The sequence below is a fragment of the Talpa occidentalis genome, unplaced genomic scaffold, assembly GCF_014898055.3.
Source record: "Talpa occidentalis isolate TD23 unplaced genomic scaffold, MPIMG_talOcc4v2.1, whole genome shotgun sequence".
Classification (NCBI taxonomy): Eukaryota; Metazoa; Chordata; class Mammalia; order Eulipotyphla; family Talpidae; genus Talpa; species Talpa occidentalis.
The window spans coordinates 15,835,972-15,863,876 of NW_026555331.1; the positions used below are offsets into that span (position 1 = coordinate 15,835,972).

The 27,905-nt window shown below is 39.3% G+C and overlaps 1 non-coding gene across 1 annotated transcript; it reads right to left on the reverse strand.

Annotated features, from left to right (window-relative positions):
* Positions 1–17,871: 17,871 nt before the first annotated feature.
* Positions 17,872–17,979, reverse strand: LOC119251675 (U6 spliceosomal RNA). Its single transcript, XR_005126563.1, has one exon. It is a non-coding gene; the product is annotated as a U6 spliceosomal RNA (small nuclear RNA).
* Positions 17,980–27,905: the final 9,926 nt, after the last annotated feature.

The window sequence follows — 27,905 nt, forward strand, 5'->3', positions numbered from 1 at the left end:
GGGCTTTGGGTGAGGGAGATGTGAGCTTTTATGTCAGAGACAATAGAAAGTACAAGGGGTATTTAAGAAAGGCAATGCCTTGATCACTGTCAAGTTTTACAAAGGTGAATCAAAGGTAAGTAGGACAGGTTGGAGGAGACGAAATGTGTAGGCCAGGTTACCAGGAAGAGGCCTTCATAGTAAGTCAGGTGAGGTGAACACCTGACCTAACATAGGGGTGGTGTCAACAAAGAAGGGAACTTTCTCAATTTGAGTTGGATTTGCTGAGCTAATCCTAAGTGTTGATAAATACTTTTATATGAAGTCAAACAGAAAAACTACCTGCCTTTTTATTGTTTCCTTATAATCAAAATGAAGCGCAGGAAAGGGGCCACTAGCTAAGAAGGAGGAAGCTGCAAACAGGAAGGAGCTTAGTCACCATGAAAGGGGCTGCAGTTTATGGAGAAAGGTGTTGAATGCAGAAGAGTTGAAGGATTTTTAAGGAAAGAGAATCCAAAGTTAAGTGTGTGGTTTTTTGCCATGTGGGGCTATGACATAATCCCTTTCATAGCCCTCAGCCTTCAGTAAAATCTGCTATTTGCCCAGGTTCCTCGTTACTGGGAGGATACTAGAAAACAGAATACACCTGTTTTAGTCTGGCATGTGCTGGTGCTGTGTGGACTAAGCACAGTTCTCATGGACACAGGGAAAAAACACTGACTTACACTAGTGTTTCTCACACTCAGCATTGTTGACATTTTAGTCTGAATAATTTTTGTCATGGGTGACTGTCCTGTGTATGGCTGGGTGTTTACAGCAGCCCTGGCATCTATCTAGTAGAAGCCAGTATCACTCCTCCCAATTTGTGACAATCAAAAAAGTCTCCAAATATTGCCAAATGTCCCCTAGGGAGATTGGGTCACCCCCAGTTGGGAACCAACCACTCATCTAAAGGGTAAGGAAAAAGAGTTCACAAAAGAGAGATCTTACTCTAGGACTTAACAACCAGGGAAGGGCAGGCCTCAAAATGCAAAGTGGCCTCATTTTGGAGAGATTTTTTTTTATTCCTCTATGTATAAAAAGTGGAATTCTTCAGACTACTCAAAAATTAGCCAAAGTATTCAAATGATTTATAAATTCCTACTTCCTATGCCATATTGGAAGTAGAAATGGACATAGTATTTTATTTATTTCTGTATGACATCTTACCATTCTCCAAGAGATCAGTACAACAAAAACAATATATTGATAGATAGATGATAAACAGACCGCTGATAGACAGATGAGAGAGAGAGAGAGAGAGAGAGAGAGAGAGAGAGAGAGAGAGATGATAATAGATGGTAGATAGATACAAGCAAACATAGATACATAGAGGGACCCTTGACTTAACTAATTATAACATTACTACTGGTGTTGGGAAGGATAGTAACAAATCAATCAAGTAGAAAATAGATCACGATGGTTTTTCTACTCACTCACATTAACTAGTGACTATTTTTTCTCACCTGAAAAATAATAGGTTTATCAGATGAACACAGAAATATTTTCTGTTGCTGAGGCTGCAGCACCATCCAATGTGAGTGGCAGAAAAATAAAATATTTATTGATTATAGAAAACAACATCCCTGAAGAAAGACCAATTTTTAATGTTTTGCTTCAGTCTTGGACCTTGAAAAACTTTAGCCAGAAATTAAAAAAAAAAAAAACAACACCACAAACACAGACATAGCAGACAGTGAAGGTGTACACAATCTAGAAAATCACTTCATCTACATAGTAATTCCTCTGTGTGAGGAAACCACCAGTATTTTGTGACAATCATCCAGGAAGGGAAAAAAAATACATTGTATTTCAGAGCAGAGTGAAAACTTTTAAACACAGTACCATAAAAATCTCTATTAGAATAGGGAAAATCTATGAATCCCAAAGCAACTATTAAAACAATGACAATAACAAATAGTGACACCTCCATAAATTTGTTTTGATAGTTATACCTTGTGTTTCCACCTTTTGCCAAACTGTCAGCAACAAGACATGCAGACAGGCGTAAGTTTTAAAGTGTTTAACCCCACCTAAGAGTGAAATTAAGCAACAGGCTCTGACTGCAATGAAACTCCCATGAAATTGATGCTGACCCTCCTCTGTGATGTCATAGTTCTCTTCTCATCAGAGAATAATCTCAGATTTCTCTACAACACCCCTGGCTTCTCCAACTTCAGATGGATTTTATATATAAAAATCACTCAAATGTGTTTCCCTTCCAGTAAGAAATCATTGCATTGGTTCATAGGGGTCCCTCCCTACCCCTGAAATAAGATAGCCTAGCCCACCTGTTCTCATTTCCATTGGTGCAGGATGGTAGAAGAGACCCCAGCTGGTCTACAGAAAGGAAACCAGTTGGTGTTCTAAATGGAAAAAACATCTTAATAATAAATCTATAAGTAAACCATAAAGCAGAAGAGGCCTGATAACTTAATGGGATCTACAGGAGGAAGTAAACTTCCCATAAAAAGGGGGTTTCTCAGGGCCGCCCCATCTCTCTGGAAAGTTATTCTGTGGCAAGTGTTGTCTTCATTCTGTTGAGCACAAGGATGGAGAGATCAAGAGCCAATGAGTGGAGAATCTGAGCTGTCTGGCTCCTAGGTCACTGCCACTCAACTGTGACCTCTGCCTGTTCACCTGTGCAAATTCTCCATTCTGCCCTTGAGGGCACAGACTAGTGGGTATTCCCAAAACTATGGTGCTGAGGCTCATAGGAGGGGGAGTGCATTGCCCTAACCTCTTGTCTTCAGAATGTAGAAGATGTGTTCTTTGGTGTGAAAGAAAAGGAGAGGGCTCAAGACAGACACAGCAAGGAAGAGTGAGTAAAAACAATCGACAGATATTTATAGCATCTACTGTCTGTAACATGCTTTCACATGCACATTCACGTTTGACATATTAGCTCTGTTTTTTTAATGTACGCTGTTTCTACAGAGAAAAATAATTAAAACTCAGAGAGGGTAAAACGCTTTGCCCAAGGTGGAATGGGAAATCAAACACAAAATCCTGACCCACAATCTTGTTTCTCTTTGTTTCTAGAACTCAGAAACTTATAGTGCTGTTTTGTTGTTGTTCTTGTTGTTTTGTGAGAGGGCATCAATTTCTTTGTGAAGTGTTCAACAGCCAGTTGTGACCAATTTTGATGCACCCATTAAAGAACTAAACCAAATGCTAACCCCACCTTCCTCCCTCTAGATTGCAAGCAGAACTCTGAGGAAGAGAGTGGCAGGAAGGTAAGCAGTCCAGACGGGGGAGGTAGCTTGGCTCCTTTGCCCTGTGCAGGGAAATGTAAAATACCAGGATCACTTCCAACCACTTGACTTTGATTTGACATTCCAATTCCCAGCATTAGATTTCCCTCATTCGTATATCAATTATGCCCTGAAATGGCTTGCTTTGTCCCCAACATCTCCGATGTCTGAGATTGCCAACTTATGTGACAATTTCATATGAATTATGTGGTTGTTCTAGATTTTATCCACCCACACCATGGACTCAATTTCATGCCTCAAATATGGATCTCCCTGTAACTGGGTCCATGATGTCTACAGTATGATACTCTGAGTCTACAGGGACTTTTGCTAAGTGCCAGCTTATCTTATCAAATGAAAAAAGAAAGTGTTGCTACATATTGGGCATACAAGTGCCTTGTAATATGAAAATATTTTACCTGTTTATCTTACTTGTTTCTTAAAACAAATCCCATTTAAACTTAGGATACACCTTCAGTAGGATATACCTTCAAGCATAAATGAAAGCAAATTTTTTTTTAGAAGAATTTTGCCAGAATACTTTGTACAATGAAAAGTGAAGATTTATGTGTTTTAATTCCTTCCAATCCACAAAATCCACAAATCCTTAAACTGCAAATAGAGTGAGTACTTGGTAATCACATGTTTCTTTACCATTCCATGAAAATTAGATTGGAACTAAGAAGTATGGGGGAACTTTCCTTGAGGCATATTATTTCACTTGAGCAAAATGGTTGGGCAGGGAAGGAAAACTGAAAAAAATCAAAGTGGCTTTCTCAGCTTAGATGAATATGAAAGTGATTTATCAACATCAAGATTGGTTTTTGACAAAAAAAAAATCAAATATTTGGGAATAAATCTAACAAAAGAGGTAAAGGACCTATACAAAGAAAACTATAAAACACTGTTAAAAGAAATAGAAGAAGACACAAAGAAATGGAAAGACATCCCCTGCTCATGGATTGGAAGAATAAACATTATTAAAATGGCCATCCTACCAAAAGCAATATACAGATTCAATGCTATTCCAATAAAAATTTCAATGTCATTCTTCAAAGAAATAGAACAATTATTGATGAAATTCATATGGAATCACAAAAAACCCTGAATAGCCAAAGCTCTCCTGAAAAAAAAAGAAGGGAATGGAGGCATCACACTCCCAGACTTCAAACTCTACTACAAAGCCATAATCATCAAAACTGCATGGTATTGGAACAAGAACAGACATACAGACCAATGGAATCAAATAGAAAATCCAGAAATAAACCCACAGATTTATGGTCAACTAATCTTTGACAAAGGAGCAAAGACTATGCATTGGAGCAAAGAAAGTTTGTTCAATAAATGGTGCTGGGAAAACTGGGTCGCTACATGCAAAAGAATGAAGCTTGACCACTACCTCACACCACACACGAAAATCAACTCAAAATGGATTAAAGAACTAGACATAAGACCTGAAACCATAAAATATATAGAAGGAAATATAGGCGAAACACTACGTGATTTGCACATCAAAGACATCTTTACAGACACATCACCCAAAGCAGTGATAGTGAAGGCAAAGATAAACAGCTGGGACTACATCAAATTAAAGAGCTTCTGCACAGCAAAAGAGACAATAACAAAAACAAAGAGAAACCCCACTGACTGGGAGAACATTTTTGCACCCAACACTAATGATAAAGGACTGATCACAAAAATCTGCAAAGAGCTGATGAGACTCAACAACAACAAAGATAATAATCCAGTTAAAAAATGGGCAGAAGAGCTAAAAAGAAACTTCTCTGAAGAGGAAATGCAAATGGCCAACAGGCATATGAAAAAATGTTCAACATCACTTGTCATCAGGGAAATGCAAATCAAAACTACCATGAGATACCATCTTACACCAGTGAGAATGGCATATATTTAAAAAAACAGGAAACAACAAATGTTGATGAGGATGTGGAAAAAAAGAAACTCTCGTACACTGCAGGCGGAATGCAAACTGGTCCAACCACTATGGAGAGCTGTGTGGAGATTTCTGGACCTACTAAACATAGAACTTCCTTAGGATCCAGCAATTCCACTCCTAGGTATCTACCCAAAGGACACAGAAACATCAATTCCAAAGAACACCTGCACCCCTATGTTTATAGCAGCACTGTTTACAATAGCTAAGCTTTGGAAACAACCCAAATGCCCAAAAATAGATGACTGGATCAAGAAGATGTGGTACATATACACCATGGAATATTACTCAGCATTCAAAAAAGATAAGCACATGCAATTTGCAGCAACATGGATGGCGCTGGAAGGGATCATGCTCAGTGAAATAAGCCAAAAAGAAAAAGAAAAATACCAGATGGTCTCACTCATAGCAGGAATCTAGAAAACTTAAATAAGGGACCAGGAAAATGAATAACTATAAGAAAGTGAAAATCAAAATCAACAAAAAACTACGAAACAGAGACACTTTTGGGGGGGGGGGGGTGGGAGGGGAGGGATTGGGATCAGAAAGGGGGGGTTGCAACTGTATGGGAAATATAAAAATAAAATTTATTATTAAAAAAAAAAGATTGGTTTTTGAGATAGTTGGAGCCTCTGTATTGAAACATATTTGGGAGAATAAGACATCAGTATAAAAAAACAGTAACAATACAAAACACGACAAAGCAAAAACAGACAATTATAAATCAGAGACATACTGCAAGGAAGGAGGCGGGAGAGGGATGGGGGAGAGTAGCACAGGGGACTGAGGTAACTGGGTGCACTGGTGAAGGAAACTCTATGGGGACTACACTTGAGGGGGGTGGGGAGAAGTAAATATTGTTTAAAAATGAACAATGATATGAAAAAAAATTTTAATTTAAAAAAATATGTATTTGGGAGTTTATTATACTATTAGAAGAGGATACAGTCCCTTTACTATTATTTAACCACATTAATAATTATGATAAAATAATTCATGAATTACATACTTAAGCAATTACAGTGGTGCATGGGGTAATAATTGTAGGCAGTAACAGGTAAACTCCTTTAATCTTGGCTGAACTAACTTTCTTCTGTGGGGACCAGAGATTCTGGACACACCCAAACTTGCATAGATATATACCAAAAGTGGGAAAATGTGATCTATCCATTATTACTTTAATGATAAAATCCTCTACAAGGACTTGACATCATTGCTTTTGACAATTATAATTTCAGCAAGTGCAGAATTCTGCCTATCTTAGGGCATCTAATTCCCCAGGCATCTCACTTCCCAACCTTCTGATATTTCCAAATGAGCAAATATCAGTTTTAAAGATCAATCTTTACAGGATCTTCTCACAGTAGAAAACAATGGATCTGGCCATCAATGTGTTAAAGGCTCTATTAGGACAGGGACCCTTTAATTTGCACCACTGCATCTCTGTTCTCTATCTAGTACAATACCTGGCGATTAATAATTGCTCAGTGACTATTCTTACCCTAAGAGTCTCCACTAATTCTCTATGTGAACTTAAATTAGTGATTTAATATAATAACAGAATTGCCCTTCAAGAGTGATTATTATCTTTTCTAACTCAGATATTTTACTAGTCTTTGACAAAATTCCCTGGATGTTCACCAATTTACTATAATGACTACAGGGAAAAACAGTGATCCTCCCAAAAGCACTTAAAATGAAATAATCCCATCTCCTCATTCAATCTATCTGTGACTGCTCCCTGCTCAGTCTACCATCTGCCAAAGAAACGCCCATTGCTCATAGGAGGATTCTCAGAATCCAATCCATCCTGGCTCTAGTGGTTTCTTATCCACAAGAAGGAACATATTCACTTGATTTCATAGTGTTGCCATTTTGGTTCTCACAACTCAGTTCTCCTTTGGAAACTTTATTAGTTCCCCTTAATTAAACCAATTCCTCCTACACCTTTTGTTTGTAAAATTTCTCCTCTCCTCCACCAGGAGGCAGTGTTGAAATAGCTCTAAGCTTAAAAAAAAAAGTGCCATAATGCCAGGCCAGGTAGTGAACTTGATTCCTTTAGCTTGTAGGTTTCCCCTAGAGTCTCTGCTTCAAAAAATAATAAAAATATTCTAGCAGCTTCCTCACAAAGAAATAATCCACAGGCCTAAAAGATGGAGGTACCTTTTGGAACCCATTTTTGTGAACTCTCTGCAGTTGGTAATGCCATCATTTGGGGCCTTCTTGATGTTTAATTTGCCACATACCCATTGAAAACAGTGCATGGTCATGCCACTAATGGCTTTTCTATTATTACTAGAGAAGGATACTTCTATTTCCTAAAGGATATGGTCAGTAACTAAAGAATGGTCCTTCAGGGGCCTCCCTGGTGGGGCAGGCGGTTGAGCGCAGCACTATGAAGCAGTCTGCAGCCTCTGCAGTGCCAGTTCGATCCCCACTGGTCTCAGAGCAACCCACATGGTGAGCAGACCTCTCCTGTCTCGCCTGCTGCTCCCCTAAGCAGTGTATTTTGGTCAGTCTGCCTGTTCTGTTCCCCACTCTGTAGTGAATTCTCTTACCCTCCCACACATCTGGCCTGTGTCCCGGTTCTTGTATAAATAAAAATAAATCTTTAAAAAAAGAATGGTCCCTTAGTCATTTAGAAAATGTTTTAATTTTTGTGTAGGAAGCTACCAAGTCCTTAAGAGGGCCTTAAGATGGTTAAGGGGGAAAGGAAAAGGCATAATTTAAAAGGCATCTATAAAAGGCACATTTTATAGATGTATTGAAGTTTCACAGCAACACTATGAAGTAAATATTATCATTCCTATTTATAAGAATGACAACTACATCCAGACCTCCTTTAAGAACAGATAGATAATTAAATACCCAGGATGCAATCTGGGACCTGCCTGGAATAACAGTCTTACTATATCAAGTGATCTTTCAAATAACAACAACAATATCATACGTGAACTGTCAAGCATGCCAAAATTTGGTGCAGCAGGATCTCGATGCAGTGCTGTAACCTTGGCAAAGTCTGGAGGCTCACCATTTATGAATCAGAATTACACCAGGCCCTACAACAAGAGCACACACGGTATGCTTGCTAATAATGTTTTTATTTGCACTGTTTTTATTATTATAAGCTTGTTTGACAGTCAGGCAACCCATTTTATATCGGGGTTGCTCCATAACATGAACCTTCCTAAGCTCCTTTTTCCTAAAAGGTCCTCCGCACTACAGCCCCAAATGAATCTTTCTGAAAAGAAAACCATCAAAGCTCATCTTCTTTTTCCAAAACCTAAGTCCCAGAAAGAGAATTTAAAAATTATAGTCCTTATTCCAGGCAAGGGCACCCTCTGTCCCAAGTCTTACCAAGTTAAGAAACGCAAATATGTCCAGGCTTGTGAGTTTTATTTTTGTCAGTTCTATTTCTGTTTTGAACCTCACCTTTGCCTAGGTTTTCATAAAAACAAATTAAATGGCTGGTTCCTGTGTGCACTCACAGAACCCTTCTCCTCAAACTGTATGAATTACAGGTAAAGGGAAACATAAGGAATGACCTCACTTATATGGGAAATCTAAAAAGTTGACAGCATAGAAGCAAAGAGAGGGCTTCCCTGGTGGTGCAAGGGGTTAAGACATAGCACTATGAAGCTATCAGCAGCCACTGCAGCACAAGTTCAATCCCTGGCCAAGGAGCTGACCCACATGGCGCTGCAGACCTCTCCTGACTTGCCTGCTGTTCCCCGCAGCAGTGTATTTCAGTAGAACCACCTGTTCTGCTCCCCACTCTGTCTCTGGTGAATCCTCTCACCTCCTGCACCTCTAGCCAACACCCTAGTTCTTGTATGCATAAATAAATTAATATTTAAAAAAAAAAAAAACAAGAAGCAAAGTGAAAGGCAGTGGTTAGCAGGTTACAAGGGGCAGATGGGGTTATTGGTTAAAGGATAGAGAGTTGCAATTTTTTGGGATGAATCTGTGCAGACACCCAAAGTATGGAGTGATGACAACAGTTCACAGTACTGAATTGTGGAAATTTGCTATGAAGATAAACTGCAGGCACTTCTCACAAAATTGAAATGATAACTACATGAAGAGATGTTAATTAGCTCAACTACAGGAATCATTTCACAAGCATATATGTATACATATATGTATGTGTGTATATATCAGATCTACAATTAAAACATGATTTTTAATGAATTTTAGAAATATAAATAAATAAATGCAGAAATACAAATAAAGTATCAGCAACAGTTCCATGATTAACAAAACCCTCTATGACTCAAGGCTTGCCACCAGAGAGAAAAATAAAAGGAGGAACTAATGGATTTCCAAGATATTCAGCATCCAAATGTAAAAGTAGATCACCTGAACCACAGAATTAAATGATGGGGTTCCTGAAGTACTCAAGAGTACTTAAGAGATTTTTGGTAGGATAATAAATAGCTGGGAGCCATTGCTGTAGTTGTTCCCCTACAATTTTTATTTGCACCAGAGGGTGCTGAAAAATTATCAGTGTTTAGTGAAAATGAAGAGTTCTGGTGCTTTGGAAAGATGTGGCAAGACTATAAACTGACCATCAAGAAAATAACTGGAGTGGATAAGCGCTTGAACATCTTGCTAAGTGTAGTGAAAAAGCAACCAGAAGACCTTGAGACAAAATACACAGCAGGGCATGCTTATCATGGTGTGCTCTGGAGGAAGGAAATAAGGATATAAAGAGCTCTTTCCACTGAGGGAGGGGATGAGGGGAAGAGAAATAAAATGAATGGCAAAGGGATAGGCTCACCCTGCTGGGAAACGCTTTACACTCAGCGGGTGGGCCATCACTGTAATCACCTCCCCACTGATGGAAGCAGTTTCCGGTGGCAATTTAGGGAGGCAATCCTAAAAGTAGAGAATGGAAATTGGAGAAAAAAGAGTGCAAGCTAATTCCTCTTTGCAGAAAATAAGCACACACACACCACATTTAAAGTAATGGTGATTTGTACTGTACATCTTGCTTCCAAGAAGCTGCAAAAGCAGAAGAGTATCTTAAGAAAAAGGAATTGCAGTACACAGACACTTCTCTCCCAGGCTCTGCCTGTACAACCTCTCTTCTCCTCCCTCAGTTGTTATGAAAAGCACCAAAATAAAAAGTTAGCTTCAACTGTGAAAGCTAAGATGAAAGCCCTAGCAACATCTTGGAAAAACTCTCATCATGTAGTTATAGTATGGGGATCAGTATGGGGAGTATCAGGGTGTTTACAGAATCAACACAAATGCTCACGCCATTTTCTTCTTGCCAGGATGGTTAATTCTCACTGAGCATCACCATCCTAGTAAATTGCCAAGTTGAAAAATCACCGTAGTGCCTCCAATTTAAAAGTTTGGAAAGATCTGTATTGTGATAAAATGGTCCTCATGGAATGGAGATCCTCGGACACCTACAATCTGCCAGTATTTTAAGCACTTTGCTGAGAACCTTCTCTCTTTGCACTGTTAACAGCCCAGCCGCTGGTTTGAGCATAACTGGCCATTTGTATTTTGCAGCTAAGGGGCCAGTAGTGAATATGACTTCTAAGCCAAGAGCAGAGCCCCACCCTAAGCAAATTTGGCCTTAACAGCCGGCCTTCAAAAAAATATACTTCTCACTTGCCAAATACTCTAACATAAACACTATTTCTTTTTGGAAAGCAAGAGAGATCAGAACTAGATCAGAGTACTTGCTCCTTTTTGTCTTCAGCTCTGTCCTGTCAAAAGTGGACCCAGACCAGAAAAGGAGTCTCAGACCAGAAAGTATTGACTGGTCAGCCCACCAGAAATGAATGTGCTCACAGGGATTATACAGTAACAAAGAATATAATCAGCGGGGCTTGGATATGTATTTTCACATAAAGAAACATTTATACTTACAAATATTGACATATACACAGGTTTGTATTCTAACATAAGTAGAAAATGTTTTCATACAATTGGAAGGGATATGAAGGGAAAAATGAGGAAAACTATTTTAAAAAGGAAATTGCTATCTGACCCAAATCAAATTTTATCTAAAGATTTTTAAAGCTTTTTATGCATTTGGAAAAAATAGGAAAAGAAACATGTTTTTATTGAGAGTGAAATATTTCCCTTTTCCTCCATTATTACTGTTATATATTTAGTAAGCTTTTATATAGCACTGACTATGTACCAGGCACTATTCTGAGCACACAAGTAAATATTAACTTGTTGAATCTTCCCACAACCCTATGAAATGTCTACTGTTATTACCCCTATGTGACAGATGAGAATACCTACTACAGAGAAGGTGTGTCACTAGCCCAAAGTCACACAGCTTTTGGTGGTTAAATTAGGATGTTAGCTGGGTGTTCTGCATGTGAAGTCTGCTCTTGATTTTGCTTCCTTACACGTGAAAATTAAGCTCATAAAACCTTCACAGATGAATGTTGTGCCCAAGATCAGCAGACTCGGCAAGCATAGCCTCCAAGAATCCAAACACAGACAATGCAAACACAAAAGGGAGTTTATTACAGACTCGAGTCCGGGCTCAAGGCACCTACCAACGCAGTGGCAGATATTGAGAGCCCAGAACAGAGGAAGCAGGGGTCTTAAATAGGGTCACAAGCAGGCGCGCATTTTGAAACAAGCTGGCAATTACTCACTGGCTACTACAAAGGCATTTCAGCTCGCACGGTTACAGTTTCAAACTGATTGGACGGTTAGAGATGCTGTCCCATTTATGGATAAGACTGCCCTCACTGGTGGCTGGGATGGTCTGCTTTTTCGTCACCAAGTAGAGTGAGGCTTGTGACTGTTGAAACTATCTCCGGAATGTGGCTGTACAAGGACTAACATATCAAGGTGGAGGATACACAAAATGGCGAAACCTTGGCTAAGCTTGGTTCCACAATGAGAAATTAATAAATTACATTTAACTATTTCATCCCTTGAATTTGAGTAAAAATATGGCAAATTAAGTCAACAGCACTATCAGATTATTTTGGGCACCAAATTCATTTCATTTCTTTTTATATTGACACCAATTTTCTTCAATATGCCTGTTCTCTCCACTTGACAGTTCCTGAGTGTGTGCTAAGCAAGAGTTCCATCCTATCATCAGATGCCTCTCCAGATCTCTGCTAGAACAACTGAGTCACTTAGTGTCCCATTTGTTCAAAACGGGTTACAAGTTACAAATTCATTATAAAATATTGCAAAATATTAGAGTGCCAGTGAAACATTTTATTAGGCATGTCCCCCATGCATCTGCTATATTACAACTTGTCCACATTTTAGTTAAAAAGATTCTTCCAGAAAAGCTATCACAAAGATAATTTATTATCATTCAATTTTAGTTAATCAGTAAGAAAAAGATGATGTTAGCAGGGAGTTCTATTTCTAACTTATTAAAAATTAGGAAACAATATTTTCATTCACACACACATATATTTCACAGACTCTCTGGAATTTAAAGTGACAATGACAAAATCCTGCCTGACAAAGATAGTACTTAATTTATGTCATTATTGACATAACTTATGTCATTATTGACAATGGGATTTTGGACCACATTTCAGTGTCTTCAGTCTGTCCCCATCTCAATCAAACACTACTAGCAACACCGTATTTTAAACTTTAATTTTTCTCACTTTTTAATCTTTACCCCTCTATTTAATTTTCACATGACTGACCTTCCTACACCATATGTAACTTCATGTCACTTTCTACTCCTTAGAGGAATATTTGGACTTTCTACCACTTTACTCCTACCTGATAACTGTTCCAACTTCTTATATTTCCCTAAAGTATGTGCTTTATCACTGCCTTTCCCTTACCTGGGACATCAGATCAATCTTCTGTTTTCACCAAATCTGTCTATTTCCTTATCATTCTTCAAACATCATGTAATTATACTCCAAAGACTTCCTGATCTCTCTTCTGGTATGGCTTAGATGGCTTTCTAAAGTCTTCATAAACTCATAATAATTCAGCCAATTATTCATTCTTTTGGAAAATATTAAAGATAAAATTATCTGATTCACGTCATTCCCTAATAAATATGAACTCTGAAGCCAGATACATTTTATTTTTCAATATTTAGCAACTGGCATAATGCCTAACAGTTTTCAGTTTGTTCAGCCTTTTTACTTGGTATTCAGACTATCTTTTTTTTTTTTTTTTTTAATAGAGGCATGTTTTTATTTATTTATTTGTTTGTTTGTTTTGTTTTTTTGTTTATACATGCACTGGGTACAGTCAGAAGCACGGGAGGGTGAGAGAATTCACCAGAGCCAGAGCGGGGAGCAGAGCAGGCAGAAGGACCGAAGTACACTGCTGAGAGGAGCAGCGGGCGGCAGGAGAAGTCTGCGCGCCATGTGGGACCCTCCTCTGGTGGCCGGGGAGCAGCCGGGGATCGAACCGGCGCCGCAGAGGCCGCGGGCAGCTTCGCAACCCAGCGCTCAACCACTGCGCCACTGGGGAGGCCCCAGACTATCTTTTAAAAAACAATTTTAGTTAAAAAGTGAGGTAGTTTTTTTTTTTTTTTTACAATTAAAACTTTTATTACTTACAGGATTATTACTAAGGTAAACATTTAATGATTATTTTCTTGAGTATAGGTGTTGTCTTTGATTGCAAACAATAATTTCATAAAAGCAAACAGCTTATATACGAGACAAAGTGGCTTATAAAATACACGCATTGTCTAATAATTCAAGGACCTAATAGATCTGGAACCCAAGTATCCTTAATCCTAGAACAAGTCTAGAAAAAGACAGTTTACCTCTAAAAAAATAAAACAACTATATAGTATTGTTACTGGATTTTCATAAATATTTACGTAATAGCAGCCTGTAAAAATTCTACTTATAAGCTATAAAGTTTTCTTATGAAACCTCATCTTAGGGCCTCCCCGGTGGCGCAGCAGTTGAGTGTTGGGTTGCAAAGCTGCCCACAGCCTCTGCAGTGCTGGTTGGATCCCCCGCCACCAAGCGAGGGTCCCACATGGCGCGCAGACCTCTCCTGCCACTCGCTGCTCCCCTCAGCAGTGTACTTTGGTCCTTCTGCCTGCTCTGCTCCCCGCTCTGGCTCTGGTGAATTCTCTCACCCTCCTGTGCTTCTGACTGTATCCAGTGCTGTATAAATAAATAAATAAATACATCTTAAAAAAAAATGAAACCTCATCCTATATCTCTTTTGTAATACACTTCTTTTGTAGCTAAAAGATTTGAATCATCTTCCTGTAAACATTTCTTCTAATGTAGCCTCCACACTTAGCTAGTAGTGTTTCATAAATATACAGATATGTGTTTGGGTGTGTGAGTGTATACACCGAATCTCTCTTTTTTTTTAAAGATTTATTTATTTATTTATTTATTTATTCATTTATTTATTCATTTATTTAATTCTACAAGCACTGGGTACAGTCAGAAGCGCGGGAGGGTGAGAGAATTCACCAGAGCCAGAGCGGGGAGCAGAGCAGGCAGAAGGACCAAAGTACACTGCTGAGGGGAGCAGCAGGTGGCAGGAGAGGTCTGCGCGCCATGTGGGACCCTCCTCTGGTGGCTGGGGAGCAGCCGGGGATCGAACCGGCGCTGCAGAGGCTGCGGGCAGCTTCACAACCCAGCACTCAACCACTGCGCCACCGGGGAGGCCCTACACGGAATCTCTTTACTTAAGTTTTTGAAATTCTTCCTAGGCTTCTCATTTCCTACAGAATAAAGTCCAAACTCCTTGTATTGCCATACAAGGAGTTAAACATTAGAAGAAATGTTTACAGGAAGATGATTCAAACCTTTTAGCTACAAAAGAAATGTATTACAAAAGAGATACAGGATGAGGTTTCATAAAGAAAACTTCATAGTTTATAAGTAGAATTTTTAAAGGCTGCTATTACATAAATATTTATGAAAATCCAGTAACAATACTATATAGTTGTTTTATTTTTTCAGAGGTAAACTGCCTTTTTCTAGACTTGTTCTAGGATTAAGGATACTTGGGTTCTAGATCTATTAGGTCCTTGAATTATTATTAGACAATGCATGTATTCTTTTATATTTTTTTTTTTATAGAGGCATGTTTTTATTTATTTATTATTTATTTGTTTGTTTTTGTTTTCGTTTATACATGCACTGGGTACAGTCAGAAGCACGGGAGGGTGAGAGAATTCACCAGAGCCAGAGCGGGGAGCAGAGCAGGCAGAAGGACCGAAGTACACTGCTGAGGGGAGCAGCGGGCGGCAGGAGAGGTCTGCTCGCCATGTGGGACCCTCCTCCGGTGGCCGGGGAGCAGCCGGGGATCGAACCGGCGCCGCAGAGGCTGCGGGCAGCTTCTCAACCCAGCGCTCAACCGCTGCGCCACCGGGGAGGCCCGACAATGCATGTATTCTATAAGCCACTTTATCTCGTATATAAGCTGTTTGCTTTTATGAAATTATTTTTTGCAATCAAAGACAACACCTATAGTCAAGAACATATATAAAGAACATCTCTTACTCCCTACTTTTCATTCTGTCCCCTTAAAAGTGAGGTAGATTTTAACAATTCCACAAAATGATCCTATTTTAGCATCATTATAGTAAGAAATGTTTGAAAGTTATTGGCAACAATTTACATAGGTTTACCATTTTAAAAGGTGACTGAGTTAAGCATGTGCCTCTATTTGTAGTATACACTTTTGGTTGGTTGCTTGTTTAATATCAGAGCACAAAGTGAGTCATCCCATACCCCTCTGGATTCTTCTAGGCTGGCAAGTAATCAAATAAGCAACTTGCAGATTGATAAGAGAAAAGGTCAAAAAGTCAAAAGTGAGAAAGAAGTTTAATAACTTGTACATCCCCTGTATCTATGGGAGAGACTCAAAGTATGGAGCAACTCATTCACATGGCTTCAGACACCAGCTTAAATAGCTTAGCTAAAATTAGAGAGGTTGCTGAAAGAGCAGGGGAAGATCAGTTAGAGAGGTTACGGAAAAGGCACAGTAGACTAAAGTATGCAAATTCAGTTCTGCCTTCTCCATTATAAAGGGATAAGGAGTTCATGTCTTACTGATACGTGCCCTGACATTAATTTACATGTAAACATCCTTTTTCAAAACCAACCTCCAAAGAGTCTTTGAGCCCCTCCCAAGAAATCAGCCTTTTGCCAAAAGACATCTTTTAGGATGGCAGATAAGTTACTTATGTGGTGCCAGAGCTTCTTCCTATAATTAGTAAGCACAAAGCAAATGTAAGAAAAAAATGTTTCAAAAATCCTCCTTTCAACTTCTAAAGAGAATGGAGTTATTCATGGAAGGCCATACTTACGACTCAAAAATAAGTGATAAATTCATACATTTGAACATAGCTAAAATCTATGTTATCATTTAGAAGGAAGCATTTAGAAGGAAAGGATCCTTTTTGAAGTGATCTGGTGATCTTTAGCTCTCCCTGGTAACATTTGCTGATCCTGAAATGCACATATAGGTTAGAAAACTACTCTTGTGCCTTAAAGGGGGGTCAGAAAAACCAGGGCAGCTTTGGGGAGTTGCACATAAAATGCCTGAATTAGAGAATTAAAGGACATCAAACACAGAATATATCTCCCTCTGAAGACATTGTAAAGCTCTGAAATTATAGGGTCAAGAGAACAGAAAACTAATTGGACATCTCATAAGGACAGAATAGAAATTTCCATGACCTCTCAGGGTTATTAAGAAAATAGATTCCATGTTTTGGGCCTCCCCGGTGGCGCAGCGGTTGAGCGCTGGGTTGCGAAGCTGCCCGCGGCCTCTGCGGCGCCGGTTCGATCCCCGGCTGCTCCCCGGCCACCGGAGGAGGGTCCCACATGGCGCGCAGACCTCTCCTGCCGCCCGCTGCTCCCCTCAGCAGTGTACCTCGGTCCTTCTGCCTGCTCTGCTCCCCGCTCTGGCTCTGGTGAATTCTCTCACCCTCCCGCGCTTCTGACTGTACCCAGTGCATGTATGGACAAAGCAGACAAACCAGCAAACAAATAAATAAAGCATGCCTCTATAAAAAGGAAAAAAAAAAAAAAAAAAAAAAAAAAAAAAAAAAAAAAAAAAAAAAAAAAAAAAAAGAAAATAGATTCCATGTTTTGCCAAATAATTCTTCCCAAAAATTAAGGAAGAAACAATACTTTCTCTATAAGAAATACTTTCAGATAATAGTAACAGAGTAGCTGTTTTTATAAAGCCAGAATAATTTTTATGCCAAAGTATAGAAAAACCATAACAAGAAACAAAAGACCAATCTCTCTCATATAAATATAAAAGTCCTAGTCCTAGAAAAAATATTAGCTAATCAAATTCAGTGATATACAGAATGGTTATTTTCTTTTTTTATTAAGGTAATATTGGCTTATAACACTGTTTTATTGAGATCCACCTCTTCAGATGTATGTCATGATAGCACACTCACTGCCAAAGCACCCAGAATCCTCCACCAGAGTAGATTTAGCCCCCTCCCATTTTTCACCCTACCCCACTCCCCCTTTCTGGTAGCTTCAATTCTACAGCCAGATTTCTAGGATTTATTTGGTTTAGTTTGTCTGTTCCTTTGTTTTGTTTCTCTGTATTTCAAAAATGAGTGATATCATCTGATATTTATCTTTCTCTTCTAACTTAGGTCACTTACCATAATGCACTCCAGTTCCATGTATTTGTCACAAATGGCAACATTTCAAAAATGTGGAATGCTTCCTGACTTTGGGTGTCATCCTTGTGCAATGGCCTTGCTCATCTTCTCTGTATCACTCCCAATTTTAGTATAGGTGCAGCCAAAGGGAAAACAAAATGGAACATCTTCTATTAAAATATTCTAGGTAGTTGAGCAGATACATTGTGGTTGATTCATGCACTGCAAACACTATACAGCTATGTGAGGAATGAGCTAAATGGAACATCTTCTATTAAAATGTTCTCAGTAGTTGAACAGATACATTGTGGTTGATTCATACTGCAAACACTATACAGCTATATGAGGAATGAACTAAATGCAACATCTTCTATTAAAATGTTCTCAGTAGTTGAACAGATACATTGTGGTTGATTCATACACTGCAAACACTATCCAGCTATGTGATGAATGAACTAAGAGCACACTTAAATAGCAAATAAAATACTGAATTAAGATGAAGCCCATCACAAAAGAATACACACTGTATGGTCTGTTTATAATGTTCATAAAAAATCAATGTAATCTGATGATAGAGCTGGGTAGGGTTTACCAAGAGGAAGACAATGATGACATAGAGGTGTGGGCAGGTCCCCTGGAGGGTACGTGAGGTTCTGCTTGTTAACCTGAGAGTTGCTTTTACACAGTGCTCACATTTAAACACCATGCTCTAACATATGATTTGTGAATTGATCTGTGTGTTTGTAGACTTCAATAATAAGCTTGACTTTTTTAAATCCTCTTTTCACCCAGCCTCTTCTGCTGCCAGGAAACAGTAACTATATCCGTGAATATGGGTGTTTTTCTTTTAGGTTCATTTTGAACTTTTTCTTCTCACATGCAGCATTAAAGATACTAGAGATTAATTCTCTGAACACCCCACTGATGTAGGTATGAGTCTGTCTCTGCCATCACTTTGTAGCCATTTGAAAATTATTCCCCAAGGTCTGTTCTCTTATCTCTTTCCAATTCCCTCAGACAACCATTAGTGACGTTGGACTCTAGACAATTACACAGCCCTTTTATTGTCAGTCTGGCATGAGGACTTAATGCATCACTGGCTGTGTGCACATATAGTGAGGTAAAATTAATATCCTCACTGTTGTTTAGTCTATATTTCACTGGCCAGCTGCCTAAAATGACGAAGGAAACTGCTTGAAAAGTTACCTCTTTCCCTCAAAAGAAAAAGGAAAAGGCAAACTCTGGAATTACTTTTACCAGAGGGAAAATTAATAAATAATTTTTAACACAAACTAAAAGGAGAAAAAGGAATTCTTATACTAGATGACTCTGTGTCACACAAAAGGGCAAGCTCTGTGGTCAAGGCACGCTGTCCATGCTCCGGTGATTTACAAGTTGAGGGATATTCACAGCTGAAGCCTGAGCTACTTCAAATCTTAATGCAAAGTGAATTGTGCACCCTGAGTTATCTTCTGCAATGTTATCAAGTATCATTGATAACACTACAAACAACTTTTAAGACAATTCTCCAAAAATACTTACCTTCGAATTAAGCTAAATTTTTGGAATGATTCAATGCTGCTATACAGTGCAAAGCAAATCAATGTAAATGAAGTTTAAGCACAGTGTGTATGTGTGTGTATATGTGTGTGTGTAAACAGACATGGCATGCCCAAGTGTGTTTAAATTCAATTGAAATGCCAAGGGGAAGGATTAAAATGTGGTTTTCCATCATAAATTGTTTCCAATCATTCTAGCAGGTGAGAAATGATTCCCTTTTCTGCAGACATCCTATGTAATTTCTAGGTGGCTTATTTTTCTTCTCTTAGGAGGTGAATTTTTTCATCTTGCATGTAGGATAGCTTCAGAGGAGAAAAGAATCCTCTGTGATGTTTGTAAGGACATGATACCTGTTTCCTAGCTTTGTATCCTTTATCCAACAGTTACTTACTGACACCGCTGAAATACTCTCATTGATGCAGTAAGTTTCAAATCTTAGTGTGAGTTCTTTTAGTGACAGACACAGTTTAGGAAGCATACAGCTTACAGGAAGAAGAAAGCATTATTAGACCGTAAGTGTAGCAAAGAAATAAACAAGTGTTTTTTTTTCTTACTGAATGAAGCTTGTAAGTGGGCTTGTAAGTGTCCACGCTAGAATGAAATGTTTCATTCAGACTGAACATAAACTTCAGACATTAAACAACAATCCCCTGTTCACTGGGGCAAGATATAGGACATATATATCTATATCTATATTGATATAATATATATAACATATATATGTATATCCCAATTTCACATGGGATCTGAAATTTCAGCGAAGAATCACTGCCTTTCCTCTCTTCAGCTAGCCCCCCTGACTTTCCAGTCTGACTTCCCTTCCCCTCTTGTCTGATAGATTCCTCAATACCTTCCCAATACTGGAAACACTTTGTTCCCTGCTGCTATATTCCATCTGGCTTTCCAGATGGCTTTTGATCTCCTGTCCAGAGGGATCTCTTTGGTTTTCTCCTTTCTCCAGAGACCACCCCACCAGTTAAGGGCGGGTTCTTATCCTTTTCTCCATTCGGGAACACCTTTCTGACCCTCTCACCTCTCAGCTTTTTGCAGCCTACTCTCCCTTCATGGCATTTTAGGACTTAATGGGAAGCAATATTATATAACATGGGTTCTGATATTAGACTACCTGGCTTCAGATCCTAGTCCCTCTACTTATTAGGATTGCAACTTCAGGTAAGTTGTTTAACCTTTCTCTGCATCATTTGCCTGATCATAATGTGAAGCTAATTATATCACATATATTGACTTTATTTGAGGGGATTCAATGAAATAGTGCTTGCAGAAGGCTCAGTTTGGTGTTGGTTAGATAGCAACTAGTGCGTGAATATTGTCCTTAATCATTTAATCACTCACTAGGTCAATAATTCAGGAGCCCCAAAATTGAACTTCATGAAATATAACGAAGTCTACTACTTACTGTAAACATGGCACATGTTTCTGAGCTTTGTATAATCCTCTGGTTATAGACTCATACATAATATATAAAAGAGCAATAAAAATGCCATCAGGAAAAGAGTAAGAGAATACAGAGAAAGGTTTGGCACAAAAAAAGAGTAGCCAAGATCTAAGAGTTGAAGGAAGAGATCATAAGAAGGGGAATAAAGAGGTGATGTTGACTTTGTCCAGCTTATCATTATCAGCACTTAATATTTAAATCAACCAGCACTCACGGTGGTTTCTCCTTCAGGAGTGGATGGTGTAGTCAAACAGTGAAACCAGGAGCTCTATCAAGATTCTTGCTCACTCTGTGACAGATAAAAATAATCAAATCCCTAGACTGGGTAATTATGAGAATTAGCTGTAACAATGCAAAAGAAATACTAACAGCCCAGAGACCCCCGTTCCATTCCATGTCTATTCACCTCCACTCCATGATTTCAAGGGTCCACTAGGGTCAGCCTCTATTGCCTTACTCCCTAAGGTTTCCACTATCATCCTGGATTTAGGGAAGAGGTTTGGAATCATGCTAATGGGTCTAAATTCACTCACTCTTGGAATTGAAGGAGCCACTCTCCCACAGTACTAAAGAAAGGCTTGCCATTTTACCAGAATGGTGGTGGTGGCAGGAAAGAGTGGGCTGCCTTCAAAGCAGTTCACCAATACAACAGTCTAGCCAAAAAAGACTGGGAGAGACAAGCTGGTAATGTGTCCAGTGAATTAAACAAGCAGGCAGTTCCACTGAGGTAGCACTAACACCATGCAGGCCTTTGTAAAGAAACCGAAATCTAAGCTTGTAAATGCCTCTAGGTTACAAAATCAAAAGGCTAAAAACAACCCATTACCAAGGGCCAAGTAGACTTCAAGCTATAGTCAATCAATAATTTGCTTCCTTTGCCTCCCCACACTCTCCACGAGGTCTATTCCCTGGGTTCCTGTCGTCAGGCCACTATTAACCACTTCCGGTTTTAGAACTGCCTGATTGAACTGATTTTCGCTCCAGTAAACTCTTAAAGCATTTACTATGCCTCCGTTTATCTTTTAACACATAACTTGGGTCTCTTAAGTTAGTCATGCTTGCAGAAATTAGTAAAATTTGCCAACACAGGCACACATAAGAAAACGCCCTTTCCTTAAACAATTTGGAATTGGATCTTCTGTCTGTCACTCAAGGAGGGTTGCTTCACCCTGAGACTGGCTAGTAAGTAAGGCAAAGCTGTCTCTGTCAGCTCTCTAAGCCCAGTTATTACATCTCTCTGTAGTTTCCAGGATTCCCCTGGTAGCAAAGGCCCCTTCCCATTCTGTGACTTTGATGATCTGTTCTCAGTAACACCCGAGTCACTATGCACCTCCTGTTGCTTATCTCCAGGTCTAGGGTATGAAGTGCTGCAGGCAAAAGCACTGGTGCCTGGCAGGAAGAAAGGGGTGCTCCAGAAGTCTCTGCTTTAAGTCAAGCAGAAGCTCCTTGTCACTACCTTAATATTGCACTGTCATCTGATCCCTCTCTGCTATCTGCCACCCTCTGCCAACTTGGGCGCCTACAAGTGTCAAAATAGGACGTGCAAACTAGTCTAAGAGCCTATCCATGCAGAACAGCAACCAGTGCTTTAAGCTCTACTATGCTCATGTTGTTTTTTTGTTTTTTTTTTTAAGATTTCTTTATCTATGCATACAAGAAGTGGGGTACAAGCCAGAGGTGTTGGGGGTAAGAGGATTCACCAGAGAGAGTGGGGAACAGAACAGGCAGATTGACTGAAATACACTGCTGAGGGGAGCAGCAGGCGAGACAGGAGAGGTCTGCTGCGCCATGTGGGTCACCTCCCTGGCCAGGGATCGAACTAGTGCTGCAGTGGCTGTGGGTAGTTTCACAGTGCTGAGACTTAACCCCTTGTACCACCATAGAGGCCCTATGAATGGATTTTTGTAATGATTACTGTCTCCTGAAAAAATTATATTCCTTTCTCTCTTTTGTCATGAATTACAAGGTCTGCTATTTATGGAATAGATTTTCCTAATCACAGTTATTCCACCTAACAGGACTATTCAAGCTAATAGGACAATCCCTGAACCATTTTCTACATGATCCAAAGATTTAACTTCCTTCCAATCAGAAAATGTTCTTTTCTTATACTCATAAACACTTCTATCATCCATCACTAATTTGCTAAAATGTTAAAATAAAGTGTATCTTACTTTTGCCCAAAATACGCTCACTGTAAAGTGACAGAGGAGTTAAGCTGCTTTGGTGCCTGTTTAATTCAATGCTTACATTTTCAAGATTGGAAAGGATTATTTTTTGAGACTGTTTAAAATACTCAAATCAGTTCTAGTTCTGGTTCTGCCATTTAATCAGCTTTATAATCAAACCTCAATCTCAACCTTTTGTATAATCTAATGTATAAGACTAGCTAATTTACTTCTTGGGCCCTGCATTGCCACACCTATAAACAAAATGTTTCTAAAAATTTCCTCTAGTTCTCTATCTGTGACCTAAAACTTAGGGAAAAAATCAATTCTATTTTTTTAAATGGTCATTTATCTAAAATATCCAGACTATGTCACCTGACCCTTGTTAATCCTAGTCTAATATAACAATCCAAATTAAAGCAAACTCTTATATGCACACAGATATTCACCATATTGTGCTATTGTTCTTTTAGCCAATCCTCCCCAGCCCCCAAAATAAGGAGAGAGTAAATGTGTAAGAATAGGGGATGGTTAATCAAATTAGGTTGTATCCTCAATGGCATAACTTGCAGCTGTAAAGGATATTTAAGTTACAACATGAAAAAATTTTATAATATAACTGAGAAAAGTAGACTTTCAAATTGGGCATAAGATTTCATTGATATTAAAAGGATGCATGAGTGTGGAAAATGTCCAGAGGGAAACAGATTATTCTGTTTTGTTAGAGTATTGAGAAATATTTTTGAGCAGTCCAAATCTTCTGTTATATTATTTTCATATGGAAAACAATACAAGGGGGAAAAAGCCTGAAAAAGACAGGTTGTTCCCAGCTTTTTCCTAAAGTGAGAAAATGTTTCCCTTTTTGAGGGAATGCCCCTCTAAGCTTATTTTTATTTAAATTGAAATATAAATTGACAAATAGCATTGTATGTATAAGTTTAAGGTGCAAAATATGTTAGTTTGATATGTTTATATATGGCAATGTGACTGCACTGTTGAATTAATGAACACCTCTAACATATCATATCATTATCATTTCTTTTTGTAGTGAGAGCAATTTAGAGCTATACCCTTAGAAACTAACACAGTGTTGTTACTACATTCACTATCAGTATATTAGATCTCCAGAACTCATTTTTCTAATAGTTGCAAGTTCAGAGCTTTAAAGAACATCTCCCCAATTCCTCAACTCTGTACCCCTGAAAACCACCATTCTACTCTCTAAGAATTCAACTATTTTGAATTTCACACACAAGTGATATCACATGGTATTTATCTTTGACTGACTTATTTATTAAGCATAATGCCTTCAAAAACTATCCGTGTGGTGCCATGTATGTGGAATATCAAGAAAGCAAACAAAGGACCAGGTAAAGTCAAACTAAGAAGTAAGCTTAGAAAACTGATTCTAGAACTGCAGCTGCCAGAGAGGGAGAGGGAAGGGAAGAGGCAAGAGCAAGGTGGAAAGGGGACACAATGGACTGTGGTAGAGGAATATGGGTATCTTGGTGGTGGGTGTGGTGTGGTAACAACACCTGAGGGGGGAGATCTGATACTTTTGATACATAAACAACTATGAAATCAATGTTACCTCACTAAAAAAAAAAATTTAAAAAAAACAGTAAAAATACAAACAAACAAAAAATCCATTCATGTTGTTGCAAATGGCAGGTTTTCCTTCTTTCTCATGACTAATATTCCACTGTATGTCTATATACCACATCTTTATCCATTCATCCATTGATGCTTTAGGTGTTTCCATACCTTAGCTATCGTGAAAAATGCTTTAATGAACATGGTACAGGTAATTCTTCCAGATAGTGATTTTAATTCCTTCACACACACATACACATGATTATACATATGCACTCAGGATCCAGGAGTGGGATTGCTAGATCATATGACAAGTCAACCTTTAAAATTTTTTTTGATGAACTTCCATATTCTTGTCTCTGTAATGGCTATATAATTTATACTCCCACCAATGGATGTAAGGTATCCTTCTGCATAACCTCACCAATATTTGTAATCAATATTTGTTTTTGTTAATAAACAGGAATGAAGTTCTTTGGGCTTCTTGGACACAATTCCAATGTCAGTGTGTGTGTTGGATGGGTGGGGACTTCCCCATACCAATAGCAACTCTTGCACACCAAGAAGGTGTCCGAGCATTCAACTCAATTCTGACATTATTTACATGGTGACAGCATCAGATCCCACAGGTAAAGAATTCATTCTCACAAGACTTCCCTATTCCCCTTTAGACACCAGTGGAAAGTCCAGGTTGTTACCTGTGCTTCTCACAGACTGGCTATAAATCAGAGGTTTCCACTGCCTCCTTCCTCCTAGGTATCCTTTAATTTACTGGAGAGACTCCAAGAACTCAGAAAAAACATTTAACTTACTAGATTACTGGTTTATTATAAAGGCTATAATTCAGGAACAGTCAGATGATATACAGAAATAGCACAAAGTCTGGGAAACTGGCAGGGAGTTCCCATGCCCCCTCCAGATGCACCTCTCTCCCAGGATCTCCACATGTTCACTGACTAGGAAGCTCACTGAGTCCAGTTCTGAGTCCTTATGGAGACTTAATTATCTAAGCATGATTCATTAATTTAGTGGTTATTGAAGTTTGATTCAACCATTCAACTTCTAGTCTCTCCCCCACCAAAATCAGAGGGGATAGAATTGAAAGTTCCAGCCCCTAATACCATGGTTGGCCCATTTGCCATCAGTACCCCTCCTTAGATGTTTTGCAAAATTCACCTCATTAACATATCTAAACATAATTCACCTAATTAACATATATAAAGACAATTATCACATAGTAAATCCCCTAGGTATTAGGAGTTCTGTGTCATATGGGGACTGAGACCAACTATATATGTCTTATTGTAAACCACAGTATCTAGTATCACAGGGTGAAAATCTCATTCCCGATGATTAATGATGTAAAACATATTTTTATATACCTAATGATATATATATGTCTTCTTTAGAAAAATATCTATTCAGGTATTTTGCCTATTTTTAAATTGCCTTCTTTGCCTTAGCTTCTTTTGGCTGTGTTCTCTAGCAAGTTGCAAAGAGGACTATTTAAAGATGGTAATGAAAGGACTGAAAAGGGAAGTGACTAATCATGATCCTACTACTTAGATCATTTACATTACATGAGCAATTTCCTAAATACTGGAGATCGTACACGAAGAGGAATTCTTTTAGGAGAGAATGAAAGAGAATCTTGTTATATTCTCCATTGTCCTGTTAGTCACTGGTAAACCCAAAGGATTCCTGATTGCCCGTGCCTACCACTCCAATTGTCAGGGAGAAAGTGCTGTTCTTCAGGAAAACATATCAGAGGGGCCTTTGCTTAGGGAGGAATTGTCTCAGGGAGCAGGGGCATGGATGTTACTTTCTTAATGTGCAAACAGGCAAATCTATTATTGAAGTGATTGGGTATGTTAATTGGGTATGGGTAGCACAGGTAAGTTTTAACACTTGGAATGTCACATGGATTCTTAGCACATGAGTAAAAAAAAAATTATTTGGGGCAAAATGTGTGGTAAAGTTCAGAAGAATTCCTGTTCTATTCTCCAAAACAATCACTATAGGTTTCCAAAATCCCCATCATGAGAGAGCCATCCCTTTGTGTTAAAGAATAAGGTTGAGCCTCTCCAAGCTTTACAAGCCCCTGGGAACTAATAACTCATTAAGTATCACATAGTTATTAACTTTATGAAGTTAATCTATCCATCAATGATAAAGTTCAATCCCAGTGTCTGCCTATAAGGAGTTTACAGAGAAGACATCTCTGTAACTGCAGAGAAGAAAGGGCATAAAAAACTGGGCCTCCCCGGTGGCGCAGCGGTTGAGTGCTGGGTTGCAAAGCTGCCCACAGCCTCTGCAGCACCGGTTCAATCCCCGGCTGCTCCCCGGCCACCAGAGGAGGGTCCCACATGGCACGCAGACCTCTCCTGCCGCCCGCTGCTCCCCTCAGCAGTGTACTTCGGTCCTTCTGCCTGCTCTGCTCCCCATTCTGGCTCTGGTGAATTCTCTCACCCTCCCGTGCCTCTGACTGTACCCAGCACTTGTATAAATAAGTAAATAAATAAATAAATCTTAAAAAAAACAAAAACAAAAACAAAACTGACCATCCGGGCCTCCCCTGGTGGCACAGCAGTTGAGCGCTGGGCTGTGAAGCTGTCCACAGCCTCTGCAACACCGGTTCTGTAACAGGGTGGTCGCCAGGAAAGGGGGAGGTTCCAGGTTCCCTGCCCCACCCAAGGGAGGGTGGAGCTGAGCAGGAAGAGAAGAAGCTGCAGAGGAGACTGAGGAAGGAAGCAAGCAGGATGGAACCAGAAGGAGACCTGGAGGAGGCGCATGGAGCCTAGAAACACGTGAAAAAACTGCGCTTGTCTTTTGGTTGTGGACTGGGTGACACAGATGTGGGTGAGACCCGTGGGGAGGTGACAATGGCAGCTTTTATCTTGATGTTGATTTTGCTCTTTTCCTTCCGGGCTTGTCTGCTTTGACCCTTTTCTGTGGGTCCCCACTGGATGATGCCTTAGACTTGTGGCAGGCTTTGGGGCCTTGTTCTGGGCCAATTCCATATGGATGGAGTTTTACCCACGAGGGGACGGGCAACTTTGGGTGCTTCATTTAGAAACTAGACTCTTTGCCTTACCTGTATTGTTTCCTAGTTTTATTAAAGTTCCTTCCCATTAAAGTCTCTTATGTTTTGTGTTGATGCGGCGGATGGCAGAACCCATTTAGAATATGCAGGTTTGCAGAGTTTGGGCTGCCCCTCTCGCTGTCCTATAACAGTTCGATCCCCGGCTGCTCCCCGGCCACCGGAGGAAGGTCCCACATCACGCGCAGACCTCTCCTGCTGCCC